The sequence below is a fragment of the Pteropus vampyrus genome, unplaced genomic scaffold (assembly GCF_000151845.1).
Source record: "Pteropus vampyrus isolate Shadow unplaced genomic scaffold, Pvam_2.0 Scaffold81, whole genome shotgun sequence".
Classification (NCBI taxonomy): domain Eukaryota; kingdom Metazoa; phylum Chordata; class Mammalia; order Chiroptera; family Pteropodidae; genus Pteropus; species Pteropus vampyrus.
The window spans coordinates 141,288-151,239 of NW_011888862.1; the positions used below are offsets into that span (position 1 = coordinate 141,288).

At 47.0% G+C, this 9,952-nt stretch overlaps 1 protein-coding gene across 1 annotated transcript in view; it reads left to right on the forward strand.

Annotated features, from left to right (window-relative positions):
- The first annotated feature begins 3,266 nt into the window (after positions 1-3,266).
- CLCN4 (chloride voltage-gated channel 4) overlaps positions 3,267-9,952 on the forward strand; it is a 65,808-nt gene continuing 59,122 nt past the window's right edge. Inside the window, exon 1 of the mRNA XM_011362902.2 lies at positions 3,267-3,354. The gene's annotated coding sequence lies outside the window, so the exon portion shown is untranslated. The remainder of the gene's footprint in view (positions 3,355-9,952) is intronic.

The window sequence follows — 9,952 nt, forward strand, 5'->3', positions numbered from 1 at the left end:
GAAAGGGATAAAAAGTAGAAATCTGTGAAGAAAATAGAAAATGCCAGTATGGAGAAATTAAAGCTCAAAGGTTATTCCATAAGTATATGAAGAATCTTTCCATGCAGGATAGTAGCAGTGGACTTTCTATCTCCACAGGCAGAATAAGAAGACGTGAATTTAAACGGAAGAGAAATTGAGCCTGGACCTCCAGACGATTAAATATTAACAGCAGTTCCTGGCTGGCATCTCCTTTCCTCATGATTGAGCAGAGCAATTTAGGAAAACTAGGAATGACTCTCTCTGGCCTTTGCAGTTAAGATTTGAGAATGTTCGAGTAATGAAACCTGAATTAAAAAGTAATCAAAATGTTAATCCATAATCATGTCTACTCTGGTGCTTTTAAGAAAACAAGCAGCGGTAACTGTTTCTTCTTACAAAAGCAATATATGTTGATCACGGAAAAGTTTAAAAACGTCGCTAAACTAAAAAGAAAAAAAAACATAAAACACCCCTAATCCTACTAACCAGTGAAACACCACGGTCGATACTTAAGTCAATTCGCTTCCTGATTGGTTTCTATGTTCATATATAAAGGTATTTGTGTAGATAGAAATATATCACACCTACCTGTATTAGAAGGATATGCTTTGGAACTTGCTTTTTAAATTTAATACACTGTGAAGGTATTTCCATGTCAAAAAGTATATACTATCATATTAATTTTAAGTCTTCCATTGAACAGATGTTTTATAGTTTAACCCAAGCTCTGTTTTGGGAGCTTTAACTTGCTTCCGGTGCTTCGAGATCATAAATAATACTGCAGCAACCTTTCCCGAGGTGATTCTTTACATTCCCTTCCTTTTCCCTGCTCGGAAGAATTCCCAGAGCAAATGATACCAACATCTGTCCGGCCCACACTATTTTTCAAACTATGCATACTAGTAAGGCTTTTGGTAGGAATTGCTAAACGGCCCACCAGAAAGATTGTTCAATTTACATTCTCACGAGTGTTTTTTTTTTTTTAACCTTTGCCAAAATGACAAGTTTCATGGGTAGGAGTGGAGGGTGTTGGAAGATTGAACTCATCCTGTCGAAAACGGCACCGCCCAGTTTTAGGCCTTGTCTGAATTGTCTGTTGGCTGTAATGTTTTTACACTTGAGCGATCACCTTGAAAAGAGAAGGTAAAACTAACCTACTGGCAAAAAAAAAAAAAAAAAAAAAATCGCCCCAGATCAGGAAGATGCGTCTACTTTAGACATTTCTGCCAAACCTGAACACAGAGCAAGTCACTTCAGATTGCAGAAGGGCTCTTGATTCTTGGAAATCCTGTCACAGTCGTCTGTGCAGCCTAGGCTCTGAAGGCAGGGTGTCCTGTGTCAGAGACACTGGGTTCTCTCTGGACACGAATACACCGAGCAAAGAAGATTGGCATGGCGGCCTTCAGAGCCAAGAGGTGACAGAGACGGCTGGGCTGCGCTGAGTGGCTGGGTGGAGCATGTGATTCTCCCAGGCTGGCTGGGGGGTGGGGTGGGGGACACCTGGGAGCTTGAGACTGAAATCGACATTCGCTTTTGGCAGGAAAACGAACTTTACAATTTCCATCTCCGTTAGAACCCGAAGCCACAGGAACAGGGGATTTCGGTAGCATTTTAACTCTAGATCTCAGGAATCTGAAAGCGAAAGGTAAGTTGCTTATCACTCAGAAAAACCAACTTGAGAGGAGTGACCTAGAAAACCACAAGGCCACTTCGCTGATTTTTAAAACTTGGTGTTGAAAATAATCGATGGCATGAGAGGCAAGGGCCATATTTATCCCTAAATTAGAGACTGACCTTCTGAATAGAAATTTTGTTCATCTGGAGGGAATAGTGGTAAAATGCCCAGGTTAAATATAGAAGGACATGAAAGCCGCTGGAATAAATAGCAAGTCCGTAAGCCTGGCCAGCTTGTAAAACGATCTATTTCACATCTCTCTCAGGGGCATGTGCAAAGGGAATGTTAAAATCGTGATTCAAGGTTCTGGTCAAGATGGCAGAGTAGTATCGAAGATTTGTAATATTTTGCGGAAAGTACGTGTGTCCGTGTATACGAAGGAAGAACGGATTTTTAGCAAGATTTCTGTTAACGGAAAAAGCCAACATTATTCAGTGAAAACTGTCATTAATGATTTATTCACTTTCTTGGTTAATATTAATAATTCACTGATGATAGTAATAGTTGGGTAAGTGCCTGTTTATAGGAACTTCATTGTTATCAATTAAAAATGATAAACAATAATTGTAATTCAGACTCGACTGGAAGTAAACTAATCTATATGAAACTAGAAGACAAATGAAAACAGTTCCTGCTTTTGTTCTTTCACATTTCAAAAACGTTTATGTGGTTTGGCAGGAAAAGTTGATATGTTCACTGCTTAAGTTCGAAATACACCATTTCAAATTTACGAAATCATCACAGTTGGAATTTTCTGAGGCTTTCTAGGCAAGGCTGTGTCAGTTGTGAATGAGAAATGTTGACATTATACATATTTTCTGCAATAGTAGGATGACTCACTTCCGCAGAACGTGATAAAAATTAGAAAACGTGAAATAATGACTTACTGTGAATTAACTCTATCATGTATGTTGAAGAGATCAAATTCCCCGCCAGATTCAAGAAAAGAAACAGACACGTGCACAACCGTGCTTATGCAACCATGCTTTATTTTAAATAATCAAATGTTCAAGTAAGTATGTGTTGTCACTATTTTTTCTTTGGCAAATACAGGTTATACTGGAATGTAGCTATTGAGAGTAATTAAAAGCATTATCCACCAGTGCAATTAGTATAATATTCCATAATGAATACGCTACTGATGAAAGTATTTGATATGTTTCCTATATGATTGGAAACACTGACCCTCTATGCATATGTCCATGAGCTCTGTATTTTAACTGTCAATTTGATTTGCAGAAAATATATTTATTTCTCCATCGCATTTGCTAAAGAGTAAAAAATAAAACACTAAGTTATTTCATTTCATTACTAATCCCCTTACTGCCAGCTCTCTGGAAATCCTATTACACGCATAGAGCCTGTAATCATTTCGATTCCTCCCTCTGTGGGCTGTTTGTTTCCCAGAACGTATGGAGAAGGGAGGCTGGAGCTGGACCTGCTGCCGCTCGCTCCTCACCGCAAGGTACTTCCAGGGTCTTCCCTCCGCCCCGCCCCGCCCACCGACCCACCACCTGCCGCTGGCCCCGACGGCGTCACGTGACGGCGTGGGACCCGCCTCCGGTGACGTCACCGCTCTTGCAGCCGTCGCGCTGAAGAAAGGATGCTGTAGGATGTTGTGCAGGTGGGCGGCCCGGCTGCGCCATGCGGCACTGCAGGTAAGGGACGTGCGGCGCCGACCCCGCAGGCGGAGCCCGGGGCCCGCGGGCCTGCACCTCGCCAGCGCCCCAGAAAGCCAAAGTGGGGTCTCTGGCTGCTGCGGCTGCTGCGGCTGCTGCATGCAGCACCAGGCGCGGGGTGGGGGTGGGGGCGGCTGTTGCAGGCCACGCGTGAGTTGGGTCTAGGCATGCCCACCCCGAGAACGTGGGCAGGGGCTAGACAGAAAGACCTATCCTCTTGCTCAGGACAAGGAAAAAATCTGGAATGATCACCAGTAGCTGCATTATAAGAAAATAGAGAGGCTTGTCCGAGGTACCTATCAACTGTTTCCAGCTGTCATTGTGCTTAAATAATGGCCTATTTACTAATTCTCCTCACAGTGTGTAGCCTGATTTCTTTTAAAGCAAAAGCTGCTTTGCTTTGAATGGAATGGAAACGTCTTGTTTAGAAATTTAAAAAGCTAGACGTGCAATTCAAATTGTTTTGCATTATTTTGCAAGGTTCCAGCATTTAAAGGGGATACCTTGTAAATGTGTTTTTTTTTCCCCTCCAGGTGTTTTAAGTAGATTTAAAAATAACAGTATAAAATAAAATGCAGCCCCTAAAGGTAACGTGTCAGTAAAAATAAGAGAGAGCTACTCAGCTCTTAAGAACAAAATGATCTTTGGAAGGGGGTGAGAGTGGAGATAGACATCAAAACCCAAGAATTCTCCGTGTTCTTTTTAATTCCCTTGCTGAATAATCAGCTTGGTGAAAGAAGAGGCTGGATGACTCAGCGGCAGATGGAGGGGGTCAGGTGACTTTTCAGTTGGGTGGGATTTTAATGGACTGTGGAGAGGTCAGACCTGTATGTACCTTCTTTTCTCTGGTTCAGAAACAACCCGAGGCTAGGACAGGTGCGGGCACCTTTAGGTGGAGAAGGGGGCATTCTGTCCCGCAAAACAGAAGCCTCTGGAAGCCATGGTGTCAGTGAACTGTGTCGGAAGCAGCCACAGTGGGAGGACCTGCAAAGCAATGCCATTTTAGCTGATAATCGAAGGCCTTGCTTTCCGAGTTCGCACGCCCTGCCGTGTTGCTGCAGTAATTCCGTCATTTCTTTACTGCAGTTTTCTTCATCGGTTTAGATTGGCTACAGTAATTAAGACTTTCCTGTCGCCACCCTTCCCTTCTCCCCGAGCCCAACCCTAGCAGAACAGAGCAGATGACAGAGGACCGTGTAGTTGAGCCCTGGATTCCACTTCTGGCTTCGGGGCTGTGTAACCTTAGACAAGTCACTTCGTGTCTTTGGGCCTCCGTTTTCTCGTACTCGAAGTCACCGAGGGATTTAGAGCAGGGGTTCTCCACCTTGGCACTCGTGACATTTGGGGCTGGATCATTCTGTCGTGGTGGGGGCTGTTCTGTGCACTGTGCAATGTTTGGCAGTATTCCTGGTCTTTACCCACTAGATGCCAGTAGCAAACCTTCTCTTCTCCCCAAGTTGTGACAACCAAAAATATCTCCAGATATTGCCACATGTCCCCTGGGGGGAGGGGGCCTCCATTGGCCGGTTGAGAGCTACCGATTTAGATGGTCTCGGAATGTTCTTCTGGCTTCATTATTGTAGAATTCATTTTCCTATGATTTGTTCGATGCTGAGGCCTTGGTCAGAGATCTGATTCCCTTCCATAATGTTGTATATATTGGAAAATACAATGCGAAGGCTTTTTTCTACTGTGAGCTTCCAGAAATAGCTTCTGTTGAAAAGGCGAGGCCTATTTGTGTGCCAGTTGTAGCTGGGAAGCCAGCTCGGCAGAAAAGAGAGTGTCAGGGAAAGGAGAACACGCCAGGCACTAGGTCAGCGTGTGCCGAACCCTGCTGAGACTTGGCGTGCAGCGGTCCTGGAAGATGTCACTATACGGGGTGACTTGGAACCTGGGGTGTACTAACTCGTCTGTGAATGTGGGACTAACGGTACTGTGCGGAGCTGTCGTAAGCAGGAAACGAGATGATGTGCGGCGCTGATGCCGATGGTGGGGGAAGATGGTGGGGATGCCTAGTGCGGGTAGGGGGAGGTCGATGCAAACCGCCCCCAGGACCTTGATGTGGAACCCCCTCAGGGTGGTGAGAATCACACGCTTTAAGCTTCAGCGTTGGACTACGTTTAGAGTCTGGCTCTGCCACTTGGTGTGGCTTTGGCTGCAGCACTTCCCCGCTTGGAGTGGTTGCCAAATCCATAAAATGGGGCCAAGGGCACTTGCTGGTCCCTCTCTCCCTTGGCTTTTTGAGAAGATTGGATGGGGGGTCTGCAGGCTGGAACATTTTCAAGAGACAGGAAGCAGTGAGGGCGGTGGCATCACGAGGTGCGGGGCATGCTTGGTGTGTGTATTTGCAGGTTGGGGCTTAGAAAGCCAGGACAGTTGTCTTTGTCCCCTGGCCCGGGATTGCAATGTGTCCCTCTGCCCATTCCCGTGCCATCAGCTCTCTGACACTCCTGGCCCCATAGAAATTGGTCTCCCAGGGAGGGAAGGTCTTCAGCGGGATGCAGCGGCCGTGCACAGGCTGGGCACAAGCAGCCACCTTCATCCACTTGTGGCCAGTTTTTTTTACAGGTCACATGCTAGGCAGCTCCTCCATATCTCATATCCCCTCGTGTGCCTCAGAATGGCTTGGCACTCTCAGTGGGCCATCTGGCCCTGACACTGCAACAAGTCAGTATCGGGAAAGAAAGTAAAAAAGAGAGGATTCTCCATCAAATGAGACGTATGAGACTGAACAACCGTTGTAGCCAGCTCTACTGCTAGGAATCCGTTCCAGAGGCTGCGCAGCTGAACAACAGGCATATGTCTTCCTCACAGTTCTGGAGTCTAGAAGTCCGAGATCAGGGTGCCAGCATGTTCGGGTTTCGGGGAGAGCCGTCTTCGGGGTTGCAGATGGCCGCCTTCTCCTTGTGTCCTCACATGGCAGAAGGAAGGCGAGCGGGCTCTCTGGCTTCTTATGAGAACACTAGTCATTCACGAGGGATCCTTCACGATCCGATCACCTCCCAAAGGTCCCATCTCCTAATAACATCCCGTTGGGGGTTAGGATTTCAAGATAGGAATTTGGGGGGGACACATTTATTCCATGCTAATAACCAAATATAACTTGTGGCCCTTGATTGGCTCCTGGCCTGAGCCAACATCTGTAAGAGGCATTTGGGGACACCTGGGTTATTCTTATGTGACTGCCTCTTAGCTGATACGAGGAAACCACTGTGAATTTTAGGAGATGTGATAATCTGGTGGGTGGTAGGCACCCGGCTAAGCCGCTCCTGGATTCCAGACACAGAAACAGTGAGATCAGACGTGTTTGTTTCCTGCTGCCATGTTTGGGGGTACACTCTGTTACACGGCAACAGCTACAAATGTGTGTACGTAGAAAGGCTTAGTTTGTTGGGATGCATGCTGAAGTATTCATGAGTGAAGTGTCATGATGGCAATAAATGGCTTCTTAACATTTTTAAAAACATTTTTGGAGATTTCTTTAATGAAGACAGATGGATTCTCATACCTGCTTCTACATTCCATCTATTACAGTATCACATGTCATGTAGCCTCTGGAAAATTCTACTGTGCACTCACAAGAGAATGAAAATGGAAAAACCTAAATAATTTAAGATTATTATAAAAATCTTTTTGAAAGCATAGAACCCCTTAAAGGGTCTTGGGTTCCCTCCCAAGGTGTCCCCAGATCACACTTTGAGAACCACCATTCTAGATCAATAATTTACTTTTAAATAGTTCAGGTAAATGGAGAGAGAATGTGATGAGGCAAATATGGCCAAATGGGAACACTTGTTGAATCTGATTGGTATTCTTCATTGGGCTCTTCCGGGGAATGTTCTCTGTTCTTGAAAATGTTCATAATAAAAAGCTTTTTTAAAAAAAAGATAGAGAAGAAATATAGACTCTTGAACACGTAGGGGATTCCGATTGAGTAGGTGTTGGGGTGAGGCCTGGTGGAAGCATTGTAACCTGAGCTCCAGGTGCCCTTGATTGCAGATCACTTTACAGTGTGTTCCCTTGTGTGGACGGCATGGTCATTTATTGAACCAGTCCCCTGTCCAGGGACACGTGGATTACTCAAGCTTTGTAATTAATGCTAATGGTATTATAAAAATGTAAAAATGGTAAAGAGGAACTGAGCTTCTGCAATTAATTAAATGCACAGAATTTAGATGTTGGAATCTAGCTTCAAAATCAAAGCAACCCTTATATTTTACATGATGAGGAAGAGATGTCTAGAGAAGTCATGTGACTCACCCAATGTCATGTGGCTGATAGCGACAGAGCTAGGGAAGCACCCAGGTCCCTGAGTGCCTCTACAGTATGTTCTTTTTCCCTCTAGGCTCTGAGGACTTAGACTGTGTGTGCCCCATTCACCACTGTAAACACAGCATAGAGCACATGGCGTATAGTAGGTGCTCATTAAATATTCACTGAATGAAAAGATAAATGAAATATTAGTATCCCAAGAAAAGACCATTGATATCACGAGCACCGCAAAGGCATTTCCACAGATGTGAGCCTCAATGATTCATTATTTATTTACTCTTGTCCCAAATATTCGCTACTCGTGTCCTGGTTATGTTTAGGCCAGGATTCCTTAACTTGGACCCTTTGGACATTTGGGCTGGACGCTTCTCTGTGGTCGGCTGTCCTGTGCACTGTTGAGTGTTGGACGGCATCCCTGGCCTCTACCCACTTGATGCCAGGAGTAACCACTGCCTTGTCCCCCGGTCGTGACAGCCAAACTCCAGACATTGCCAAATGTCCCCTGGCAAAATTGCTCCCCAGTTGAGACCTACCGCTCAGGGCAATGGGATATACTGGAACCAAACAGACAAGGCTCATGCCCCCATGGAACTGACATTGGAGTTGAGGAAAGAAAATAACTCCATTTTCTAGGTTGTACTATTAAATGAAACACAGCAGGAAGGAAAGGACGGACAGTGATGGATTGAGACCGCTAGTTAGACAGGGTGGTCACGAAGGTCTCTCTGAGGGCCAGCACAGGAACAGGGACCCGAAGGAAGTAAGGGAGAGCCGTGTGGACATTGAGGGGGCCGAGTGGGCAGGGCTGAGGGGACAGCCAGTGTAAAGGCCCCCAGGCAAGGCAGGACCTAGTGCATTCGAGGAGCTGCAAAGCGATCGGTGTGTCCAGAGAAGAGCAATGCAGAGAACGCGTGGTGGGGAAGATGCTCCGAGATGTAGCTGGGGACGGACTACACAGGGACTTGGCAGGAGGGCCACCAACCGTGGATTATTCTAGGTGTGATGGAAGGCCACTGGGTGCTTTTGGGTGGGGGAGTGACATGTCGGGACTTCTGTTTTGAAAAGATGACTCTGGCTTCTGTAAGAATAGTCAGAGGTGGATGAGAGAAAGCAGGGTGGCCAGTGAGGGGCCAGGGGTGGTGGCTGGTGAGCAGTGACTTGAGTGACAGGTGAGCCGGACCGTGCCTCTAACTTAGCAGCAGTGTTGTGCTAGGCACCTGGGCAGGCCTTGCCTGTCGAAGGAGCAGGGGTGGTGGGTGGACCTGTGCTCGTGTGATCCCTGCACTGCCACGCGGAGGCTGTCCCCTGCGCCTGTCGCACCTGAGTCAGGACAGTGTTACCCTTGATAGGCGGTGGACACAGGGACAGCGAAGGAGCCGGCATGCGCGTTCCACATATGGTAGTAGAAAGGTCTCCTTCTGGCTGTCCTGTTGTGGATGAAGTCACCCGAGTCTTCGGCTGCTGTTTGGTGGCCATGTTGCTTGGTACACACCTTTCTTACTGCCCCGTGAGCCCACCACACTCTGTCGCTGAGTCTGTGAGCTGGGTCGTCTCGGTACTCGGAGGGCTAAGTCTCTGTTGTTCATGCCGGCCAGCCTGGGCCATTCCAGGCCATTCCGGGTTTATTGTCACCTGACCCAAGCTCTCCCTGTCCCGAGAGGCACGGTCTACCATCAGCTTTGTATTTCCTTCTTCTCGGGCCCATTTCCTTCTGCAGCTTTGCCACGGAGGCACGTGCTTGCTGTCGTGCAGGTGTTCGTGCAGTTCTTGGGAGCCCGGCCACCAGTCGAATTGATGAAAGCTGGAGACCAGAGCCTTCCCTGTCAGAAGTGCCTGATGTCACACAGGGGAGAGTACTGGAGGGCTGAGGACAGGCCTTGGACCTCCCCATCAAAAGCAGCTCGGATGCCCAGGGCAGCTTTGGGGTTTGATCGGAGGGAGAAGCACACACAGAGGTTGCATTCTGCTTCTCCTCTTGGGAAGTCTGCTCCTTGCCGCCGTGGGTAGGACCTGCTGACTCATTTCTCGTGGCCGACACTGCTTCCCTTTGTGCCCGCCCAGTGGTTTTTACCACATCTGTCTAGGGGCCGAATGTGCTTACCTGCCTCTTGGTTCTTCGTTTCCTTTCTGGCTTGAGATAGCTACATGTGAAACTTATTTTTTCCCCTCCACTGTAACCCTTGGAGGCACTGGCTGCTTAAAAGGGCTTCGTGGTTCGCGGTTAGGAGGGCTGACCACCACCATTACAGACAAGTTATTTTTCCTCTTAGCTTAGTCATGCCTTCCATGAGCACCTCTTTTTTAT